Source organism: Engystomops pustulosus, chromosome 9, assembly GCF_040894005.1.
Source record: "Engystomops pustulosus chromosome 9, aEngPut4.maternal, whole genome shotgun sequence".
Taxonomy (NCBI): Eukaryota; Metazoa; Chordata; class Amphibia; order Anura; family Leptodactylidae; genus Engystomops; species Engystomops pustulosus.
The window spans coordinates 56,426,109-56,451,848 of NC_092419.1; positions in this window are offsets into that span (position 1 = coordinate 56,426,109).

Consider the following 25,740-nt stretch of genomic DNA (forward strand, 5'->3'; position numbering starts at 1 on the left):
TACCAAAATCTGTAAAAAAGAAATCAAATCAGCCAAAATACAAAATGAAAGACAGGTGGCTAAAGATAGTAAAACAAATCCCAAGAAATTTTTTAAGTATATCAATGCAAAAAAAAATGGGTCGGAACAGGTTGGACCCCTTTATTCTGAAAATGGGGCATCGGTGACTGGAGACCAAAAGAAGGCGGAGATACTTAATAGGTTTTTTAGCTCCGTTTATGCGATAGAAGAAAGAACTTCTGACGTGGGTGGTGCCAGTGCGGGTCATGGATCCTGTGATATACTAGACTGGCTGAATGTAGACATGATCCAATCTAAGCTCAATAAAATCAATGTGTCCAAAGCTCCTGGACCAGATGGGTTACACCCCAGAGTTCTTAAAGAACTCAGTTCTGTTATTGCTGTACCGCTGTCTAACATCCTTAGGGATTCCGTAATGTCTGGTGTGGTGCCAAGTGACTGGCGCAAGGCAAATGTGGTGCCAATATATAAAAAGGGCTCTAGAACTTCGCCAGGCAATTACAGGCCTGTAAGCTTAACTTCCATTGTGGGGAAAATACTGGAAGGGTTAGTAAAAGACTACATACTGGAGTATGTGACATCAAATAGTATATTAAGTGACAGCCAGCATGGGTTTACTAAGAATAGAAGTTGTCAAACTAACCTTATCTGCTTCTATGAAGAGGTGAGCAGGTGCCTGGATGGAGGAGCAGCTGTGGATATTGTGTTCTTGGACTTTGCAAAGGCATTTGACACTGTCCCTCATAGACGCCTGATGGGTAAAATTAGGGCTACTGGTTTGGCAGAAATCATTTGCAATTAGAGTTGTGGTCAATGATTCCTACTCGGAATGGTCACCAGTTATGAGTGGTGTACCCCAGGGTTCTGTGCTTGGCCCACTACTATTTAATATATTTATTAATGACATAGAGGTAGGAATTAATAGCACTGTGTCTATTCTTGCAGATGACACCAAACTGTGTAGTGTAATACAGTCTATGGAGGATGTTCATAGGCTGCAGGGTGACTTGGACAAACAAATGTTTGGTCATCCACTTGGCAAATGAGGTTTAATGTGGATAAATGTAAGGTTATGCACCTGGGGGCCAATAATCCAAAGGCAAAATATGTACTTGGGGGAGTAAATCTGGGAGAGTCCCTTGTTGAGAAGGACCTGGGGGTACTAGTAGATCATAAATTGAGTAACAGCATGCAATGTCAAGCAGCTGCCTCTAAAGCTAGTAGGATCTTGTCATGTATCAAAAGTGGTATGGACTCTCGTGATAGGGATGTAATATTACCACTATACAAGGCATTGGTTCGGCCTCACCTGGAATATGCTGTCCAGTTCTGGGCACCGGTCCATATAAAGGATGCCCTGGAGCTGGAGAGGGTTCAACGTAGAGCCACAAAAATGATAAGGGGTATGGAGGGTCTTAGTTATGAGGAAAGATTAAAACAACTAGATTTATTTAGTCTGGAAAAGAGACGACTACGAGGGGACATGATTAATTTATTTAAATATATGAATGGTCCATACAAAAAATATGGTGGTAAGTTGTTTCAGATTAGATCAAATCAAAAGACGAGGGGGCACTGTCTCCGTTTGGAGAAATCAAGGTTTAATCGCCGGGGACGACAGGGCTTTTTTACTATGAGAACGGTCAATCTGTGGAAAAGCCTGCCTCAGGTGCTGGTCACAGCAGGGACAGTAGAGAGCTTCAAGAAGGGTCTAGATGCCTTTTTAAACCTAAATAACATTGATGGTTATGGTAATTGTTTCCCCTAAATCCCTTCCTCATCCAATTCCTTCCCTTCCTTGGTTGAACTTGATGGACAGGTGTCTTTTTTCAACCGTATAAACAATGAAACTATGAAAGACTCCGTTTTAAAAACCCTATTTTCGCTTTATGTCTGTGGCCATTCATCCTCACTCAGAGGGTTTGGATTCTGCGACCAACATATTGTAGGCCACATGTACAATTAATTACATAAATAATAAAGTCAGAGGCGCGTTTAATTTGAAACGTTTCTCCTGTGTGATTTGAACAATGAAATGCCAGAATTTAACATCTTACAACAAAGGCATTTTTTATGGCCACATTTTTTTAATGCCCATTTTTGTGTTCCAAGACTTTTTCTGAGGGTCAACTGATCTGAATTTGCTGGGGGCAAGAATGTTTTTAAGCGTTGTAGCCTTCCGAAAGGCGATTTGAGGTTTTTTTGGATGATACCCTCTAAGAGGGGGTCTTTGAGTAAAATCCCCCAATGTTTATTGAGAATTCTTCTAATCCCTTTATTGCCTTTATCGAGGGTGGTGATAAAATTTAGGGCAAATGTCTTATTTCTTCAGTTTTTTATTAACTAGTCTTATCAACCCTAGTCTTTCAAAACATCTTACATTAGAGAAAAACTGTCATTTTAAAAATCTCACCCTAACTCTGATCGAACAGATACCAGAGGAATGTACCAACAGGGTGAAACCCCTGAATAGACGGGAGTCCTATTGGATTTTTTAAATTGGGGACTCTTCATCCGAACTGCCTCAATGCAGTTCTAGAATCTATATGATCTTTCCTAAAAGTAGCCAGGTTTTATCTCTTGACACCATCAAATAACACTTAAATGTTTAGTCCTATATTACTTCCAATGTGATGTGGTCATGCTATTTGTTGTTATATGAATTGTTTTCTTCCTTTAATAAACTGATTCAACATAAATATAAAAGATATAGTGTTGGGATTTCTTTTCTCACAGGATGTATAAATATCTAACACAGAGGCAGTCCTGAGGAAGCATTTGATCAGGATGTGGGGAACTTACTCATAGATATAGGCACTGTGACTGAGGTAATCTTATATTTGTTAAACAAGGTGTCCTTCCTTCTTAAATAAACTTGCAAATTTATACTAAGGGCTCTAAGAGAAGGGATCTGGGTGCGTAATCACTTGTGCACTTAAGCCAGGGTGTCATACCCTGGGTTTGATAGTGCACTATGCGTACCTACAGAACTTGTGCAGTGAAGCCAGGGTGTACTACTCCAGCTTCGCTTGCTGAATCAAGAGCCCAGGACCGTGATGAACACTAAACCACCAGTCCATAAAGACCTGTGTGATGGCAGTATCTTGCATGTAAGCCATACTTGGTTATATTTCATGGCCAGCACTGTCGACACCTTTACTTATGGCCTCATGGAAGACTAATACACCCACATTCCATCACTATAAGGTGAGAGTCAGTTCTCTATACTAATAAGTGTATGCTTTATTACTATACTGGAATCTTGTGCGCTATTTTTGTTCCCTTCTGCCTCTCACTATTTATGGTTGCGAAGAATATCCAGCAACCATAGTTTCCTTCCCAGTATCCACAATATTCAGATTGTAGTTCCCTCCACACAAGAGGATTTCCAATAAAGAGACAGAGACGCAGTTCATCAGCAGCAGAGTCCCAGGATCATGGAGTACTTCAAGAATCGTCTACACTCTGGAGAGACCTTATTACACACCTGACAATGATTGAACCAACCCACCATACAGATAAATCCCAATTCTCTCCTCTGCTCATCGGAAAGGAAAAAAAATATGTTAATTTGAGGACTTTCACATAGTCTGGATATTATGTATTTGGAAATGTATTTAAAAATGGACTAAATACCAAAAGGTTTAACTATAAATACTCCTCCAGCTTTTCCTAATGACACCAGATATACCGTATTTTTCGGCCTATAAGGCGCACCGGAGTATAAGGCGCACCTCTAATAAATGCCTGCTAAGACATCTAGTTTCATATATAAGGCGCACTGGAGTATAAGGCGCAGGATCAAAAGCAGTACCCAAAAATGACCAGCAGGTGGCAGACCTGTGCACAGTTCAAGCCAGCTACACTTCCCGGGAAACTTGTCTTCAGCGTGTCAGAGAGCTCCGATCTCAGAGGTATGGCTGCTGGGGGTTAATACAGGGTGATGCAGCAGGGGTTAAGCGGTCTCCCTATGCCCTTCTCCTTCCCTCCTCAGGCAGGGTGTTATTCCTGTGGGGTTCCCAGTGGCTCCTTCTCTTTCCCCTGTTACAGGGCTGGCAGGTATGGGGGATTTCTTACTGATGATGATGATGATTGCCTTGTGGTCGGCACTATGGCGGCTCCGGTCTCTCCGTGCTAGGGGAGGGCAGGATGGGCACAATGTTAGTTGTGGTGCCAGGGCACTTCAGGAGCCAGGGACCCTGTGTACAGTGTGGGAAGATGCAGGAAATTTCTGGGGATGGAGCTATTAAACACTGGTAAATGTACAGGACATCTTGTCTGTAGTACATTTCTGTATAAGTTCATATATAAGGCGCACTGGCCTATAAGGCGCACCTTTGATTTCTGAGAAAATTAAAGGATTTTTGGTGCGCCTTATAGGCCGAAAAATACGGTACTTTAATGCGTGCGGTCGCACTTCGATGGTGGGTGCTATTCTGGATTAGGGATACCACCCCAATGGTATTAAAGAGTAAAGTAATTCAAGCACTCCTTAAGGTAATTTTGTATGCCAGAAAGTGATATTTATTTACAGATTGGTGATCAAATAGTGACGTTTCAGCCTAACATAGGCCTTTGTCAAACACTAAGACACAATATGAAAAGGTATATTTACAAAAGAACATGTGAAACTCGGATAATATAAAGACCATAATGAAACCTGGTACAAATGGAAGTACAGAGATGGGCAATATTGATAATAATCGCAAGCTGGGCTAATAGTAGTACAAGTCAAACACTATAATGCAAGCTGGGCTAATAGTAATACAAGATGGGCTAATAGTAATACAAGTCAAACACTATAATGCAAGATGGGCTAATAGTAATACAAGTCAAACACAATAATGCAAGATGGGCTAATAGTAATACAAGTCAAACACAATAATGCAAGATGGGCTAATAGTAATACAAGTCAAACACAATAATGCAAGATGGGCTAATAGTAATAAAAGTCAAACACAATAATGCAAGATGGGCTAATAGTAATACAAGTCAAACATAATAATGCAAGATGGGCTAATAGTAATGCAAGTCAAACACAATAATGCAAGTGCAAAGTTACTAGGATGTATGTCGGAAGTCAAATAACAGAAGTCAAATCACAACTGATGGCTAATACTCGGCGGGCGATGAGCTAAAATGCCTGTAATGTAAAAAAAGGATAGTTACCGATCACAGAGGAGGTTAGTGGAAAAGGCTGGCTGGTACATCAGGCAATAAGTATTGACACCCCGTTATACCAGTTTTTTATATCCTACCAAAAATACACAAACGCCTCCACAAACCACCGGGCAGACCGTTTGTAGCCTCTACTGATTCTATCCTATCCCCATTATCTATATTCTTGGAAAAGGTACTTACTCCCCTCATCCGCAATACTCGTTCCTTTCTCCTAGACACCTCCACATTTCTCCAACTAATTCATTCACTTGGCCCCATCCCCCCCACAGCTAGACTGGTCACATGGGACGTGACCAGCCTCTATACGTCCATTCCACACGACAAGGGCACACAGGCGGCCAGAGAACTTCTGATAGAAAATGCATTTGAAACTTCCCACATTTCCTTGTACATTGACTTACTCACATTAGTCCTGGAGAAAAACCACTTCATGTTCCAGGACCAATTCTACCTACAACTACAAGGGACGGCCATGGGCTCGAACGTAGCACCTCCATATGCTAATTGCTTCATGGATTACTTTGAAAAACATTACCTCTACGACCACCCCCTATTCACCCAGCATGCCACCACATACAGAAGATACATTGATGATATCTTCTGTATATGGGATGGCCCACCAGAGACACTTATAGAGTTCCACCAACACATGAACTCGGTATATCCTGAGTTACAATTTACTCTACACTACGACTCCAAGACCATTAATTTTCTGGACACTACCGTCACCATCAACGACTCCGGTCTTCTCTCCACAGACCTTTATTGCAAGGACACTGACCGTAACAGCCTCTTACACTTCACCAGCTGCCACGCTCCGACCACAATCCAGGCTATACCGCGATCTCAGTTTACTCGGGTGAGGCGCCTGGTCAGTGACCCCAATACACAAACCACCCGCATTGACGAAATGGCAGGTAGATTTAGAGAACGGGGGTACCCCGAACGCGTTATCAAAGACAGCCTACCAGTCCGCAATTCCTCGCACACCCCTACTCCCTCCCATTCCAGAATACCGTTTGTACATACCTATCATCCAGTTTCTAATAAGATACTCCATATCCTCAGACGACATTGGTCGATTCTAACCAGAGCCCTCCCAGATGTCCCAGAGTTTCAACAACCCCCCCTTCCATGTCGTAAACGCCCCAAGAACCTCCGAGATTCTCTTGTCAAGGCCGACATTGGCTCCAACACACGTAACCCCCGCCAACAATTTTTGCGTACACCGAAGAAAGGCACATTCCCATGTCTTTCGTGCTCTCAGTGCACCAACGTACTCAAAGGCAGCACAATTTCCCATCCTCACACGGGTCAGTCATACCCCATCAATGGATACTTTACTTGCGACACAAACTATGTTGTATACCTGATTAAATGCCCTTGCGGACTAACCTACGTGGGAGAAACCACCCAGAGAGTTGGGGACCGCATAGGTCAACATAAATCAACAATCAGGACAGCTAACCTACTATTGCCGGTACCAGCTCACTTCCATTCAAGACGGCACAACGTATCCCAGTTACGGTTCCAGGTATTGGAACACGTACCGAGACCAAGGAGAGGAGATAACCGAATCCAACTCCTTAAGAAACGTGAAGCCTATTGGATTCACACCCTACAGAGTTTAGAACCATGAGGAATGAACCGTGATTACGAGATTTGCAGTTTCATCTAAGCATAATGTTGATTTACCTTGTTTGTTGTCTGCTATTAATATTTAACTACAGTTTTTCTATCCCCTTTTTTCCTAGAGACCTTAAATCAACAGATTTCACTGGTGGTAAGATCACCCGCCTGATACTTCCTGTGTCTCTCTCTTCCCCCCCCCTTCCCTCTTCTCCCAGTATACTCCTCTCTGCCTTATTATATTCCTATCTTTCCTCCATGTCCCCACTCCAGTCACACACTATGGCTACATAACCATAGATTAAGCATACTCTATAACCAGATCCCATACACTACCTTTACTCATCCACACCGTTTACCTCGATGGAGATGCGTCACCATGACAACAGCTACACGCAGGCCAGCACGGGGGCACAATGCTATTGGCCCAGATCTCTCACGGGGCGGTGTCCACCCCGCCTGCCAAACCCACTGGAGTTGCCCTCCGCCCACTGCATGACGTCAGGATCTCCTCCCAATACATATGCAGTCACATGATCGTGACATCACATGTCACATGACCGCCACCTCACGATGTGGGAGGATCCGGAGGCGGTCCAGGATACATTTAAACACAGGCACCGCCATGACACACAGCACACTTCCTACCAGACACACAGTGTCAATACTTATTGCCTGATGTACCAGCCAGCCTTTTCCACTAACCTCCTCTGTGATCGGTAACTATCCTTTTTTTACATTACAGGCATTTTAGCTCATCGCCCGCCGAGTGTTAGCCATCAGTTGTGACTTCTGTTATTTGACTTCCGACATACATCCTAGTAACTTTGCACTTGCATTATTGTGTTTGACTTGTATTACTATTAGCCCATCTTGCATTATTGTGTTTGACTTGCATTACTATTAGCCCATCTTGCATTATTATGTTTGACTTGTATTACTATTAGCCCATCTTGCATTATTGTGTTTGACTTGTATTACTATTAGCCCATCTTGCATTATTGTATTTGACTTGTATTACTATTAGCCCATCTTGCATTATTGTGTTTGACTTGTATTACTATTAGCCCATCTTGCATTATTGTGTTTGACTTGTATTACTATTAGCCCATCTTGTATTACTATTAGCCCAGCTTGCATTATAGTGTTTGACTTGTATTACTATTAGCCCATCTTGTATTACTATTAGCCCAGCTTGCATTATAGTGTTTGACTTGTACTACTATTAGCCCAGCTTGCGATTATTATCAATATTGCCCATCTCTGTACTTCCATTTGTACCAGGTTTCATTATGGTCTTTATATTATCCGAGTTTCACATGTTCTTTTGTAAATATACCTTTTCATATTGTGTCTTACAGTGTTTGACAAAGGCCTATGTTAGGCCGAAACGTCACTATTTGATCACCAATCTGTAAATAAATATCACTTTCTGGCATACAAAATTACCTTAAGGAGTGCTTGGATTACTTTACTCTTTGACACCAGATATACGTACAGTCTAACTGAATGGAACAATTTTTTACATGATCGTTCAAAATTTTTAATCCACTGTGTAATGAACAAAAGATGTTTATTAGTTGAAAATAAAATTGATTTCTCAGGCTGCTGAAATATGAGATAAATTAGAGTTATAAATAGATCTTACAGCATATAAAATTGTGAATGAAAATACACATAAAAGACTAGAAAAGTTTGAACAAGAATTAGCAAAAAAGAAGTCTAACAAATTGACTAACCAACAATTTAGAATTAAAAATAACACTCAAGAAAAAACCATTCAAACAGCTATAAAATGTAGCAAAAGAGAAATACCCTAATAATGAAGGATTAATAACCAAAACGTATTCAATTGCACCCAAATAACTCTCGGTCTGAAAAAAATCTTTACTCTGAGAGAATATTTGAGAATATAAACAGAGGTGATTCCAATACGCAAAACAACCGTAAATATATAAAACAAATATATAGAGAAAAACCTAAACAACAAAATCCACTAAATTTCACTTTTACTGCACCTATGATGTAGACAATCCCCCCTCCATTGAAACAACCATAGACTTCAATGATACAATATTTGCTATTCACGATTATACAATGGACTCATACATTCACCAAAAGATAAAAATCTAATTTCAATCTGGTAAATCATAAAGGACATAATCTAATAAAGGAAGACAAAACTGCTCTCAAAATTTTTCAAGATGACGACATTGTGATAATCCATGCAGTAGACAAAGGAGGAGGAATTGTCATTCAAGACCATGACAAATATATACAAGAAGCCAAAAATATTTTTACAGACACCAGATATTACAAGATATTACAAAAAGTACTAACTGAAAAATGGAATACTAACTGGAACATTGAATATGACAACATGATTACAGATACAGCTGAAAAAAAGATTCTTAATAAAAAAGAAAAAAATTTCTTTTAATTGACCACCCTAAATTATCATTTTTTATCACCGCCTGAAAATACTTAAAAATGAGGAAAACCCCCCAGGAAGTTCAGTTATATCGAGAATAGGATGTTTTACAATCCAGATATTTCATATTATAGATGTATACTTACAACCAATAGTAAGAGAATTATTGTCATACTTGAGAGTCTCTGCACATTTAATTCAAGATCTAGAAACCATAGACTGAAAATGAGAGTATTTGTTTTTATCTATTGATGTCACATCACTTCATTATAATATTACCTACACATTGGGTCTGAGGGCAGTGAAACATCTTTTGAATTTGGATAACAAAATGTAACCAGGACAAATGCATTTTTTCATAAGCATCATTAAGTTTATATTGGAATACAACATTTTTTCACGTTTTGGGAACAAGCATGGCGACTTGGCCAGCTACAAGTTATACAAATTTAGGGCCACTTCGAGTCCTCATTGGTGTACAATTCCCTTTTTTGGAAATCTCACATTATATATTATTAATGTTACGTCGATGATATATTCATGATTTTCAAGGGATGCTAGAAAGAGGCAGAATCCTAGGTAGGTTTTTTTAAACAACAACAATTGGGGTATTATTGATCAACAAAAAATGGTCTTTTTAGACCATGAAATATCCTACACAAACAACAAAATTGTCACAAAAAAAATCACTTCAAGAAAGTAGACAACAATGGGCACTTGGATTATAAAAGCTCACATCAAAGCTAATGGTTAAAAAATCTGAAAAAATTGCACACTTTGCTTATAACTTTATTACTACCTTTGACAAAGGTAACTCAGCACTTTGAAAAGCAATCCAAAACCACTGGCATATATTAAAACCTTATACTTAAGAAAATAATACCCAAACATCCAAAAATGACATATAGAAAAGCCAAATTAATCAAAAATATATTAGCTCCCAGCAGAATAAAAGGTCCTTTAACCCCTTAACGCTGAAGCCACTTTTCACCTTCCTGACACGGCCCATTTTTTCAAATCTGCCCTGTGTGACTATAAATGGTTATAACTTTGAAACGCTTTAACATAGCCAAGTGATTTTAAAATTGTTTTCTCGTGACACTTTGTACTTCATGTTAGTTGAAAAATTTTGGTGGTATATTTTGCATTTATTTATGAGAAAATCAGATATTTGGTGAAAATTTGGAAAAATTCTCGATTTTCAAACTTCAAAATGTTCTACTTTTTCCACACATAGTCATAACAGCAAAAAAACTTAATAACTAACATTAACCAAATGTCTACTTTATGTGGACATGGTTTTTTATGCATACTCTTATTTTTGTAGGATGTTATGGGCCTTTGAACGTTAGGTGCGATTTTTCACATTTTCATAAAAAACGCAAAATCCTGCTATTGAGGGACCTGCTCAGGTTTCAAATCACTTTGAGAGGCCTAAATAAAAGTAAAACCCCTTAAATTACCCCATTATAGATACTACACCCCTCAACGTACATAAAACAACGTTTATGAAGTTTATTAACCCTTTAATTGTTTTACAGGGGTTAAAACAAAATCGGATACAATTTTGAAAGTACATTTTTTTTGGCTAAATTAATGTGTTTTTCAAACAATGTACAAATTCTCAGTGGATAAAATACCAAAACGCTCCACAAAATTTGATACCCAATCCCTCCCGTGTATAACAATACCCCATATGTGGTGGTAACCTGTTGTATGGGCATACGCCAGAGCATCGAAGGGAAGCTGCGCCATTCAGAGAAGATTATGCATTATCACTTTTTATTGGCTATACAATCTTAATTTTTTTGGCAATTTGGACATATAAGGGCTTATTTTTTGCGACATGAGATGCACTTTACAAATACTTCATTTTAGTGGGTCATTAGCTTATTGATGAGATTTTATTAACTCTTGAATGTATGGGTGAAAAGAAAATTGTCAATTTTGGTTTCCTTTCTTTTTGTTTTTTTGGGGGGTCGTACACCGTACACTAAAAATACTATATTATCTTTATTCTATAGGTCACTACGATTACGGTGATACTTCATTTATATAGTTTTTCATTTATTTTTACAATTTTACTGGAAAAAAAGGAATATAGAGGAAATCTCATTTGTTTTTGCATCGCCATCTTTTCGGGGACATAACTGTAATATTTATTTGTTGACAGAGCTGGTTTAGGGCTTATTTTTTACGTGTTGAGTTGTCCTTTCAATTGATACCATTTTGGCGCACATAACTTTTTTTGATCACTTTTTAGAACATTTTTGTGAAGAGATTTTATGAAAATGTTACATTTTTGGCGAGTTTTTCGGGTTTTTTTTACGGAGTTCACCGAGCGGGCCCAATAATTTTTCTGAGTTATTGTACGGATTATTACGGACGCGACAATACCAAATATGTGGGGTTTTTGGCGATTTTGTGTTTTTTTCACTTTATTGCATGAATATAGGGAATGTTTGTGTTTAGGGGACTTTAACTTTATTTAATTAATTCTTTTTATTAAAAAATGCTTTTATTAAATGTTTTTAACTGTGTTTTTTCACTTTTACAGGTTAGCTTGAACAAGTGATCCACTGATCACTTGTTCAAGCTATTCTTCACCTTACACAGTGTAATACAGATGTATTACACTGTGTAATGTAACACACTGAGCATGCTGCGCCAGAAGCTTGACGTAATAGTACTGCATTTTGCGGGAACGCACCTCCCGCCATGCAGTACTATTACGTCAAATGTCGGGAAGGGGTTAAATGTCTAAAAAAGAAATGTCTCTGCTGCAATATAATTTAACATTAAAAACACCTTTTCACAACATCCAGTACAGGAGAGACTTTCAATTGCAAATATACGATATCCTGTGACTCTTTCCACATGGTTTATAGTACCATTCAATCAATGAGAATGAGAGTAAATGAACATCGTTTCAAAACAAAAACAGGCTTCCTGAAACAAAGCCTATCGTAACATCTAACTTTAGAACATAAAAACGTTTTCATAATATAAAAATCAAAGGAATTGAACAACGATGCCACCAATCGACAAGAACGCGAGTCATTCTGGATGAACGCGAGTCCTTCTGGATATACAAACTTAAAACTCTTCTTCCAGATGGATTAAATGAGATGATATAGCCTGTATGAATAAGATTAACATCATCCAATTACACAATCTTTTAATTTTATTAAAAGTAAAAGTAAAGTGTGATGACTTAGCTTATGGTCTTTTGTCTCGACCATCTATTAACATTGAATCATTGTATTGATTTTATATACCTATTTATTTCTTTATGTACTTGACACCTGTTTTATTGCTTCCTGTTTATTGTTTCCTATAAGCCTACTGCTTTATTCTTATTATCATAAATACAGGACTCTCATTTGAGCGCAACATAAACAGATCATATTTATATCATTTATATGAGTAAAAAATTAAACCTCATCTATCAGATTTGGCTAAAATAAAAACTATTTATAGATATCTTCATAAAACTTATATTATGTACCCATAATAAAAAGAAACAAATATGTTTAATTGCCATAGAGTTACGAACAAATTCTCCATAAGAATAGGGATAAATCTGCACAAGAGTCTTCAAACAAAAACAAAACACAAGTATCAACAAGTATGAATGTCATTGCGGGTGCCAAGTAACTGCTTACACAATGAAAATACTAAACACGTCACTTCCCATGAGAGTAATCCAAAATTTAGTCAGTCATTTTCATGTACAATGGTTTTACACGTCTGATACCTTTACTTTTTAAGGACTAGCCCTTGAAAGGTAATTTTATTTGCTTTGCAAGATTTTACTTGGAGATATATATATATTTCTTTTTGTGGCGTTGTTTCCAGAATATGTGATATGTATACTCAAATGTTAATATATATATATATATACACTCACCGGCCACTTTATTAGGTACACCATGCTAGTAACGGGTTGGACCCCCTTTTGCCTTCAGAACTGCCTCAATTCTTCGTGGCATAGATTCAACAAGGTGCTGGAAGCATTCCTCAGATATTTTGGTCCATATTGACATGATGGCATCACACAGTTGCCGCAGATTTGTCGGCTGCACATCCATGATGCGAATCTCCCGTTCCACCACATCCCAAAGATGCTCTCTTGGATTGAGATCTGGTGACTGTGGAGGCCATTTGAGTACAGTGAACTCATTGTCATGTTCAAGAAATCAGTCTGAAATGATTCCAGCTTTATGACAAGGCGCATTATCCTGCTGAAAGTGGCCATCAGATGTTGGGTACATTGTGATCATAAAGGGATGGACATGGTCAGCAACAATACTCAGGTAGGCTGTGGCGTTGCAACGATGCTCAATTGGTACCAAGGGGCCCAAAGAGTGCCAAGAAAATATTCCCCACACCATGACACCACCACCACCAGACTGAACCGTTGATACAAGGCAGGATGGATCCATGATTTCATGTTGTTGACGCCAAATTCTGACCCTACCATCCGAATGTCGCAGCAGAAATCAAGACTCATCACACCAGGCAACGTTTTTCCAATCTTCTACTGTCCAATTTTGATGAGCTTGTGCAAATTGTAGCCTCAGTTTCCTGTTCTTAGCTGAAAGGAGTGGCACCCGGTGTGGTCTTCTGCTGCTGTAGCCCATCTGCCTCAAAGTTCGACGTACTGTGCATTCAGAGATGCTCTTCTGCCTACCTTGGTTGTAACGGGTGGCGATTTGAGTCACTGTTGCCTTTCTATCAGCTTGAACCAGTCTGCCCATTCTCCTCTGACCTCTGGCATCAACAAGGCATTTCCGCCCACAGAACTGCCGCTCACTGGATGTTTTTTCTTTTTCGGGCCATTCTCTGTAAACCCTAGACATGGTTGTGCGTGAAAATCCCAGTAGATCTGCAGTTTCTGAAATACTCAGACCAGCCCTTCTGGCACCAACAACCATGCCACGTTCAAAGGCACTCAAATCACCTTTCTTCCCCATACTGATGCTCGGTTTGAACTGCAGGAGATTGTCTTGACCATGTCTACATGCCTAAATGCACTGAGTTGCCGCCATGTGATTGGCTGATTAGAAATTAAGTGTTAATGAGCAGTTGGACAGGTGTACCTAATAAAGTGGCCAGTGAGTGTAAATATAGGATAGTTATAGTAGTACTAAGATGTGTCCATATGTACAGGACATGGATAGCAGTACTGAGTGTGCCTATATACAGAATAGGGGTAGTAATTTTAGGCAGTGCCCATATACTCAGGATAGGGGTAGTATTACTGATCCTTACCCGTATATACAGGATAGAGGTAGTAGTACTGATCTGTGCCAATATATACAGGCAGGGCCGGCTCCAGGAATCAGTGGGCCCTTGGGCGACAGAGCCTCAGTGGGCCCCTTAGCAGTAAACTCATGTGGCGGCATTAAAAACACACAATTTCATGAATAAATAGTCCGCTGGTCCAAGAATGAACCTCTTAGCGCTCTACACTGTACATGTACACATTGTAACGAATCCTATGTAAAAATGCCATATACTGCAATACAGTAGAGTGATCAAGCCATCTAGGGTTAGTTATATATCGGTTGTAGATAAATTAAGTAAACAGTAAAAATCCTAAAAACAGGCATCACTGCGTCTCAAAATGTCTGATCGAAATATAAAAACGGTTATTCCTGGCAGTAAACCCCATAATGGAAGATAGGCCTAATTATCCAAAACGCCACTTTTACACCATTTTACATCACATAAAAATTTTTATAAAAAGTGATCAAAAAGTGGCACAGTCCTCAAAATGGTAGCGATGAAAACGTCAGCTCATCTCGTAAAAGATGACACCACACACAGCTCCTACACCATAGTATGAAAAAGTTTTCATTTTTGACAATGTATTAAAATACAATAAAACCTATAAAAACTGAACACACAATAAAGTGACACAAATGCATTTTTTCATAAGTTGCTCCATGAATTAATATACAGCCCCACAAACTTGTGTCAACTGTGACAGCCAGGCTCCGTTAATTAAGAATATACATCCCCCTGCTCCATGAATTAATTAAATGCACATAAAGTACCATATTATTAGCGGTAGAAAAATAATAAACATTAACTCACCTCATGCGCACAGGTCCAGGGCTCCATCCCGCGCTCCACTTCACCTCTTCTGGGGCCACCGTCTTCAGCGCAGCTTCTACTGTGCGGCAGCAGGGACGCTGGTGGCGTGAGGTCATCACGTCGCCGGCCGGCGTCCTGCACAGTGAGCAGAGACGCTCTGCTTGTCAGTGCCCCTGCGATCACCTTGCAGCGCCGCTCCCCGTGACCTGCGCCAGCACACCGGCTCCAATTACATCGGCAAAACAAGGATGCCGATGTAATTGAGTTTTGTGATCGGGCCAGCGTGTGCCGTGGGCCCCACTGGGAGCTCCGGGGCCCCGGCACTTGCCCGGGTACGCCGGGTGCTGACGCCGGCCATGTATACAGGGGATGAATCGAAGAACTAAGCTGTGCCCATATAAACAGGAAAGTAGTAGTACTACCAAGCAGTGCCCATTTAATTAGGATAAAGGTAGTAGTACTGAACAGTGCCAGTAAATACAGCATAGGGGATGTAGTACTGAACTGTGACCATATGTACAGGACAGGGATAGTAGTACTGAGCTGTGCCCATATATGCAGGATAGGGATAATAGTGCTTATCTGTTACCATATATACAGAATAGAAGTAGTAGTAGTGATCTGTGCCCAAAAAGTAAGTGAGTTGCAAAGACACAGACAGGCAAACACAGACAGGGCCACAATTTGTACCAGTATCTTGTCAGACTTTGCACTGAAAAGAACAAACAAACCACTTGCACGTGTATTTATAAAGTGTCTGTGCCAGTTTTGTGTCGCGGCTGCACTGTGTCCGACAAGACAGAAAAAATGTTGGTGATTAGTTTGAGTTTCTGCCACATTTATTACTCACGTGCACACTCACTTAAATCATGGTACTGGTGGGGTTAACAATAAATAAATTCCCACATCTGAAAGATTAATACATTAATGTATAAGAAAAGCAAATGCAATAATGGAATGAATACTTTAATCTGGCACACTCTGCACACTCCACAGGCAAACTGCACATAATTTTGATGAAGGGGGGCCACACAGAAAACACTTACCTCACACATGTGCTCTATCTCCCCTCAGCAGTGCTCTACAAACATGACTCACAGATCCTGAAAGGTCAACAGTAATACATGTGTCTTGGGAGCTGGCACAGACAGATCTAAAAGCTCCTATTTGGGCCCTAGTCCCTAGGCCCCAGAACTACCTTTCCACCTGCCCTCTTAGGTAGCTATGCTTCTGCTGCAGGCTTTTAGATGGCACCTACACCATCCTACAAGTAATATTCAATTCTCACAAGACCTTCTGCTTTACTCTCCTACCATCTATTCTTTGCACAACTGTCTGCAGGATTTCTACCATTTATCTTCATGCTCAGACTATAAAAACCTTTCAATGTTACTTGAAAACCCATTTGTTTAGAACTGCCTACAATACACAATAAACCCCACTGCTTTGTTCCCTCACCTAGTGTCTGCATCCTTAAAGGCAGGTTCCTCCTACCAATTGCACCAGTTCAATGTAATTTTGTGTGTTTTGTAATAATTTGTTCTTAGTTGTAATGTATGTGAACCCCTAATTTAATGTGCAGAATCATCAAAATAATGGTGCTCTATAAATAAAATAATACATTTATAAGAGTGTGTTTATTTGTAGCATGTTTTTGTTTTGCAACAGATTAACCTGAAAAAAGGTTCATGAAGTAAGCATGGCATAGACGATGAAGACTTTGTATTGCATAGAAAATGAACTGAACATAGTAAATGATCCTTTGATGGATCAGGCTCTGGATGCAAGCACAGAAATATCTCTGAAAAGCAAAATATTTCAATTTTCCTGAACTGTGCTTTTCGCCTTTGGATAGCTTTGCTCCCTGATTAATTTTTTCATCTTTCTTCTTTGATTTATTTTCACTTATGATTCCTAGTTAGATCTATGGTTCAAACTCATGTCACTTCCTATGTTCTGAATGTTTTGATTAGTGAGCAGGTTTGTAGAAAATTGGGTTTGATGAGTTTGGCTTAATGTTGAATAAAAGTTAGTTCAGTACCTGGACTTCATCCCAAACTTGACCATGAACATTAACTCCATTGAAGTTAATTTTAATACCCAAAAAGTCTGTAAAATGGGGGTAGTAAGGGCTAGAGGGCCGCAAAATGGGGGTAAAAATGTATAATTTAAAACCCCTAAAAATACTGAATAAGGTGGTATGGATAGCCAGACGCAGTTTTTCTTTGTGCGATAAAAGAACCAATGGGGAAGCCACATACCCTTCCTCTCACTGCATGCTATGGGTGTTCAGACCCAGTTATACTCTCTGCAGCATAAAAGAAGCAATGTACAAACTATGTACCCTTCCTCACACTATGATTAAAATACAGTTACTTCATTATTTGATGGTTTTCAATTTGAAATGCAGATACTGTGGTATTTGACAGGTTTGAATTGGAAATGCAGCTACTGTGGAATTTGACAATTTCAATTTTTAATCCAGTTACTGTGCTATTTGGCAGTTTGAATTTGATATGCACCTACTGCAGTGTTAGATAAAAGAAAAGAAAGGAAATTTCACAGACACATTAGGCATAGCCGAGTCCTAAAATGCCCGATCTATCAAAATATAATAAGGGTTAAAACAAATAAAGACATCATGGGAGTAAATATCAAAGGAGATAAGTACACAATGGGCCGACGATATAATTATTTCATGCGAGGAACCAGCCGCTTCCCTGGCCGCTTTTAAAAAGGTAGTCAATTTATATTCCCTTGTATCATATTATAAAATCAATGAAAGCAAAAGCAAATTGCTATTAATCAACAGAACTACGGCATCAGAAAAAAAAATTAAAGAAAATTTTCCATATCTATGGTCCCCAGAAGGTTTTCAGTACCTGGGGATACAGCTGGCTGGCTCCCTTAAAGAAATTATTGGGAAAAATTTGACGGAATTAAACAATAAGATAATTAATATAATTAAATATCTGACAAAATGCCACCTAACTTGGTTAAATAAAATCGCCGCTGTAAAAAGGAATATTTTACCAACTGTATTATGATACATGAAGAGAAAAGAAGAGATAAATAAGATTCAAAAATATATCGATAGATACATTTGGAAAAGTAAACCCCCACGGTTGCCTAAAAAAACTCTAAACGCTCCGAAAAGCCTAGGTGGGGTGGGACATCCAAATACATCAAAATTCCAAGAAGCCACCTTGATGGAAACAATAAAAAGCCTATGGCAAAATGTAGAGAGGGAAAAATAGACGACCATAGAGGAAGCATTTGCAAAACAGACATCACTGAAAAATGTAATTGTAGCCGACTGGCTTGGTTATAATATGGCTGGGCTGATGCTTGACAGCACTAAGGCAATGATAACAGCATGGCACGATTATCACTCCAGTAGGTCGGATATATATCTGGCTAGGCATGAAGTTGATATGGATGCTCTCAGCCTGTGCCTTACAGACTTCCCAGCAGAAAAATGGAAAGTTGCAGGCGTTTTTTCCTTGGCCGATCTTTTCAAAGGAGATACAATCATGTCTTTTGAGGATGTCTGTAACACACATAGCATCCCCAAGGGTGAATTCCTCAACTATAAGAAAATGATGTCGTTTCTGCAACGAATACAAAGGAAATTGTACACTAACAATGTAGGTAGGACACCCTTCATAAAATTTCTGGAGGGTAAAAATAAATGGAAAGGTGGCATCTCAATCGCAAATGGGGATTTGAACTCCCCCAGCCTTTCAAATACTAAACTAACATACATGCAAAAATGGGAAACAGAATTGGGGAAAACGTTTTTATTGAGTGACTGGCTCTCATCATTAAAAAGAGTCCAAAATAGTTTGATGTGCTTAAATCACAGTGAATGCTATCTCAAAAATTTTTTAAGATGGCATCTAGCACCCAACAGATTAGCAAATATTTACAATAACACATCAAACGAATGCTGGAGAGGTTGTGGGGAGCAAGCAAATCTTCTCCATCTCTGGTGGCATTGCCCATTTGTTACAGATTTTTGGGCACAGGTGATTAGGCTGTTTCAGAGACGGTGTAAGATTAAAATTCCTGCCTCCCCTGAGATATAATAATAGAGAAAATATAATAGAGAAAAACGTGTCTTTGGCTAGTGATGTTAAGGGTATCCTTTTTAGGCTATGCTCTATAGCCAGGCTAGAGATTCAAAATAACTGGAAAACAAATCGTTCACCAGAGATAGAGTAGTTTTGGGGATGAACAAGCTAAGAAATTATGAATTATTTATGTACGACGGGGGGTCACAAGCAAAAAACATTTTTTTTCGGGTTGGGATATATGGATATGAATACAGTGAGTCAAAGTCAGAATTGATACCGTACATATAAAGAAACAGAATGTAGGAACAAAAACTAGGGGGAGGACGGGAGACAGGAGGGATAAGGGCATAACATAATAAAGGAAGATTATAACATCTGCATCTGTATAGATAACAATTGTATTTTTGTATAGATTAATTGTTGACTCATACAAAAGATTGTAAATTGTTTTTCATTGTTCTTCGTGGTTAAGTTAATAAAAAAAAAAAATTTTAGCGGTTATAACAGGCGGTGACCTCCAAGGCGGGAAATGGCGCCCAAATGTCGGAAATGCGACTTTACACCTTTTACATCACATATAAAAATGGAATAAAAAGTGATCAAAATGTCGCACAGACCTCAAAATGACAGTAATGAAAACGTTGGTTAATTTCACCTAACACAGCTCTGTACCACAACATATTAAAAAGTTATTAGCATCAGAAGATGACAAATTTTTTTTTTCTTTTTTTACACATTTAACACGTTTAATTTTTGAAAATGTATTAAAACGCCTTAAAACCTGTATAAATTTGGTATTACCACCATCGGTGCGATGGTGGCGATACCAAATTTATACAGGTTTTAAACCAAAGAATGCGTTTTTTTTTTTCAACTTTTCCACATTTGGATTTTTTTTCCAGCTTCGCAGAACACGGCATGTTAAAATAAATAACATCATGTGAAAGTAATATTTGTTACACACAAAATAAGCCCTTACACAGGTCTGTACACATAAAAATGAAAAATGTATGGATTTTTGAAGGTGGAGAGCGAGAGATGAGCGAAAAAAAGTGGTTAATTAAAAGGGCGGCCACTGTATCTGCTAAAATGTGTTTGGTGGAAGTGCTGTATATATTAATTCAGGGGGATTGAGCTGCATTTACTAGGAATTATCTGAAACCACTCTATTTAATACAATTAATTTGAAGGGCACTGTTTATGTTTGGGGGTATTGCATGTATTATAATGACTTATGGGAGACACTCTTTTAAGATTAGCCCTTTTGGGCAATTTACCTAGAAACTGCCCTGGTTGTTACTTTATTATCCATATCAGATTTATGTAATATTTAAAATTTTCTTGCAATGCTCCATACAAACTAGTGAATACGAATAAAATAGCAGCTTGATTCGCCAGGCATCTAAACATTTTATTTGTGTAGTTTGTGCTTTAATATTCTATTGCTGAGAGAGAGTTAATTGCTCCACAAAATTTAAATCTCTTTATACATTCTAATGTTATCCAATTACGCAAGGAGACACAGACAGCAGATAGAGACTTGGATTGAGTTCAAGATTTTTGGGTGCACAATGTGGGTTTGAAAGACTGCACACTGGAACATCCCTCCCTTGGATTTCAGATTCTTCCAGTCACTTTAGTAACTTGCTGACTCAGAACATCTAAAATGGGCTTTTCCCATGCAAGATGCAGAGGCAATGTCCTGTCTTACCACAAATCTTCAGCCTTTTTGGTTATCCTTTCCTTTTTCATTACAACATTCTGTAAGTGTGAAAAATATCACAGATGATTTATGTGTTTTGTTTTTCACAAATAAATACTTTTAACTCCAAAATACTTGACTTTAGTTTTCTCATCAGGAAATAAAATCGTCTGTTTACTTTGGCTTCTGAACACATAACTTCAGGAATCCTGCGTCATGAAGTAACTTTTAATGTAACTTTTGAATTATTGCTTCCATTATAATAAAATCATATTCCTGTCTTGCTTGCCATCCTACATGGAGTCTCTGCCTGACAACAGGAAATGTAAAAGACACATAAAAAATAAAGTTCAAATGGGAACCTTATAATTCTATTGCATTAGTTTCATACTTCTAGTCTGCAGGGACAAAATTAATTTTTTTTCAGAGAGGCAGGTTAACCCTATAACTATGGATCCACATGAGGCATCTTGGAAAATCATCTAACTATTTATGGTTCAACAACAAACTTTATTGATTATATTGTCATGTTATAACATACAATAGAATCTTGCGTATTTTGTGAGCTTTAGACTGTGTGCTTACATTCAAATCAACAGATCATTTGTATTTAAGAGGAAAGTGCACATGGCACCAAAATCCACAAATAAACGCATTTTCACATGAAACATAGCAAAATGGTAGTGCAACCTACCTAAGGGAGACAAAAACTTGTAGGTAGTTTACAGATAAAGGACAAGACAGAATACGAGAGGAGATCCATGAGGGTTTCCGCCTGCGGTCAACCAATCATGTAGAGCAGGGGTGGATCTGTAGTCAATCCAGATGGACCAGATATTATTGAAGTGTTCATATCTGCCCTCGTTGCTAGCCTTAAATTCCTCCAAGTGCCTAATTGAACCCACCCTAGTGCCACAGCGCCAGCAGGTGTCGGGACAGTTGGGGATATTTTATGTTACCTTACTGGAGTCCCATACCACTGGTTCAGAACTTTATAATTTAGTTCCTGCATGCGACAAGAGACTGATGACTTGTGTGTCAAGGTTAGTGCCTTCTGCCACTGTGCAGGGGTAAATGAGGTGTTAAGTGCCAGTTCCCAGGCACCTGCACATTCCAGACAGGAGTCCGTCAGGTACACACGGGTCAGCGTAGAATAGACCAAGGAGATCGTATGAGGAGGTGCAGAGGAGGAGAGACAGAGGTCTTCGAATGGAGAGTTAGTCAGCAGACTTCCCAACTCTCCCAGTGAAGAGACATAATTACGGATTTGAAAGTAAAGGAACCATCTGTTCGATGGAGCGCCAAGTAGGGCCGTCACCTCAATCTGAGGTCTAATTCCCGTTTCCGTTATGATGTCCTTTAGTCTGGGAAAATGTGAGGAGCCAGTGTATGGCAATGAGTCCTGCAATGGCAGAATTGCCAAGTAGCGGGGTGAGTGGGCCCAGAGACTTTATTAATCCTGAAGTGTGTGCGAATTTGCGCCATGAGGTTCGAAAGAGTGTTAGTAACGGTGAGAGACCTTTGTGAGGATGTCCTGCAGGCCACCAGAATGCTCCGAGTGCCTGTGCGGGGTTATAGTCCAGTTCCATCTCCACCCAGAGGATCACTTATGGATGATATTTAGGACATGTGGCTATGGTCGCCTTATAAAAGCCGAAGAAATCTGGGAGCCCTGCACCTCCATCAAGTTTGTGTAGCGTTAGTGTCGCATGTCTGATGCGAGGTCTGGAGCCACGCGTCATGCGTCGGAGTTTATTGAAGTATGACCTGGGGAGAGGGATAGGGATGGTTTGGAAGAGATATAGGAGGCGAGGAAGCACATCCATTTTGAGAACATTAATCCTCCCAAACCATGACAGGGGAAGTTGTGCCCATTTCTCCAGGTCTCCTTCAATAATACGCAATAACAATAGATCATCTGCAAATAAGGACAGTTTGCAGTGTTTCTCACCCATTATGAGACCGCAGATGTCCGGATTAGATCTTAAGGCATTTTCCAGGGGTTCCATTGCTAGTAAATAGAGAAAAGGGGACACGGGTCAACCCCGCGGCGTCCCGTTCATGATATTAAGAGGGTATGATAGCGTGCCATTGACTTGGACAAGAGCTGTTGGGTTTCGGTAAAGAGCTAATATGGCTTATAAAAATTTAGGGCCTAAGCCAATTTGTCTGAGCACCGCTACGAAGAACTCCCACCTCACCCTGTCAAACGCCTTGTTCACGTCTATCTTAAGAAGACATAGTTTGTTACCGTTCGCACGCGCTCTCGCCATTAAGGAAATGGTTTTCACAGTATTGTCTTTGCCCTCCCTTCCTGGTACAAAGCCCACTTGGTCTTGATGTATGAGTTTTGGGATGTGGGTCTGAAGGCGGAAGGCCATCATTTTTGCGAGCAGTTTTATGTCCACATTTAGTAAGGATATGGGTCTAAAGTCCCCACACCTGGACAGTGTTTTTCCCGGTTTGGATAAGACTTTGATAATTGCTTGTAGGGATTGAGCCAGAAAGGGGGTGCCATTTGCTACTGCATTGAATACCTGCAGGAGTATTGGTGTGATCTCTTCTCCGAACATTTTAAAAAACCGTGCCATGAAGCCATCTGGGCCGGGACTCTTTCCAGATTTCAGATCCTTTATGACCCTTTTTATCTCATGTTCCGTAAAGTCCCGATCCAGAGACTCAGAGCTCTCTTGTGATATGGGTTTCAGTCCGTGCATTGACAGATATTCCTCGATGTTCGTGTTTTTGGGTTGTGGTAGTTGTTGTTTATTTTGATCTAAATTGTATAGGAGATTGTAAAAGTGTCGGAATTCATCAATTATGCCTTGCGGTGAGTGAATTATGTCTTTGTCTGCGGAGGTGATAGAAAGGACGTGTTTGCGTGGGGGCCTGGTGGCCGTTTCGGGTGTAGAGCCCTGGCGAACCATGAGCCACATTTGTCCCCATACTCATAGCAACTCTTCTGTAGGCGATTGCACTCGCATAGGGTTTTCTGATCTATGATCGCTAATATTTTTTGTCTTATGGCCAATAATTGTGCCTTAATTCGATGTGACGGGGAGAATTTGTTGTTGGTTTCAAGTTGCTCTAATTCAGTTAAAGCCGATTAGAGTTTGTGTGTGCAGGTTTTTTTGAGGCGTGAGCCGTGCGACATCAGAACACACCTTATGTTACCTTTTAATGTCTCCCACATCAGAGGGACATTGGAATTTTGGATATCGTTATCTGAAAGAAACGTGTGTATAGTATTTTTGATGTCTGCAATGCATAGGGCATCATTTAATAGATTTTCATTAAGTTTCCATGTGTTGATGCGTTGTGTAGGTGTCAATATCGTTATGGAGCCCATTACTGGCGCATGGTCCGACCACAAGAAACTGTCTATGGAGCACTTAGGTGATAGGTCAAGGAGGTGATGGGAGAGGGATATATGATCTATCCTGTGGTAACTATCGTGTGGTTGCAGGATTCTCCAGACATGAATCAGGTGCATGTCTTTTAGCGATCTCCCTAGCCTATTCAACTAGCCCAGTGAAGTGGCGGACTTGGTATTTGTTGAGTCTAGTGTGGGGTCAAAGGAGAGTTTGAAGTCACCGCCCAGGATGATCTGTGAACCATCAGCGAACTCCGCCACTCTCTGTAGCGTGGAGATGCCAAAGTGGACTTATCCCTGGTTAGGGAAATAAATATTAGCAAAGGTATACGCTTTGTTAGAAAGAGATATCTGCCGTTCGGGTCCGAGTTTGATGCTAGAATTGTATGTTGTAGGGATTTATGTATACCTATTGAAACCCCTCCAGCCTTGCGGTCCGGATGGGGGCTATGGAACCTAATAGAGTAGTAGTTGGTGGGACATTTGAGCATGTGCAAAGCACAGAAGTGGGTCTCTTGTAGCATAGCTATCATTATGCGTTTGCGGTGTAGGCGGTAAAGGATTTGGCCTCTTTTGTTCGGAGCGTTTAGGCCTCTTACATTAAATGTGCAAAAGGAGATATGAGACATGGTGAATTGAAATGTTATATGTGATAGAAATGTGGGAATTACGGTGGGGCTGGAACGCTAGGATTAATACAATAAGGAGAAGGCAGGGGTAAGACACAACAAACAGGGGTTTCTAGAATACGTGTATTAACAACTAAAGGTTGAAAACTAGACAGGGGTTAACAAAGTATGTGCAGTGTAGGCAAAAAGGTTATAATCTAACCTAACTTTAGTAACAAAAGGTCTCTAAATTTTACAGTGGTAGCGACCTAGTGTCGCCCCGAGGTCTAGGCAGACCTAATTCTAGTTTCTAAATCTATCTAAAGGTAGTCTCGAGGACTACTAACCCTATGTGGAGGAAAAGGAAGCTGTGGCTCGTGGAGTCATCCGGGGTATTCCACACCTAATGAAATATTCTTAAAGGGAATGGCAATAAACAGGCAGCACGAAAGTAAGATATAACTCACAATGTGGCAACAAAGAGGACAGTTGTGGGGCACAAGTTCTGCATGTTACCCATGTGAGTGTCCTGATGATAGTTGTCTTGGTTTCTTTGGAACCCTCCTTGGTTTTGGCTCGATTTTCTGCCAAGCCATTTTCGGTGGTGTAGGAGGGAG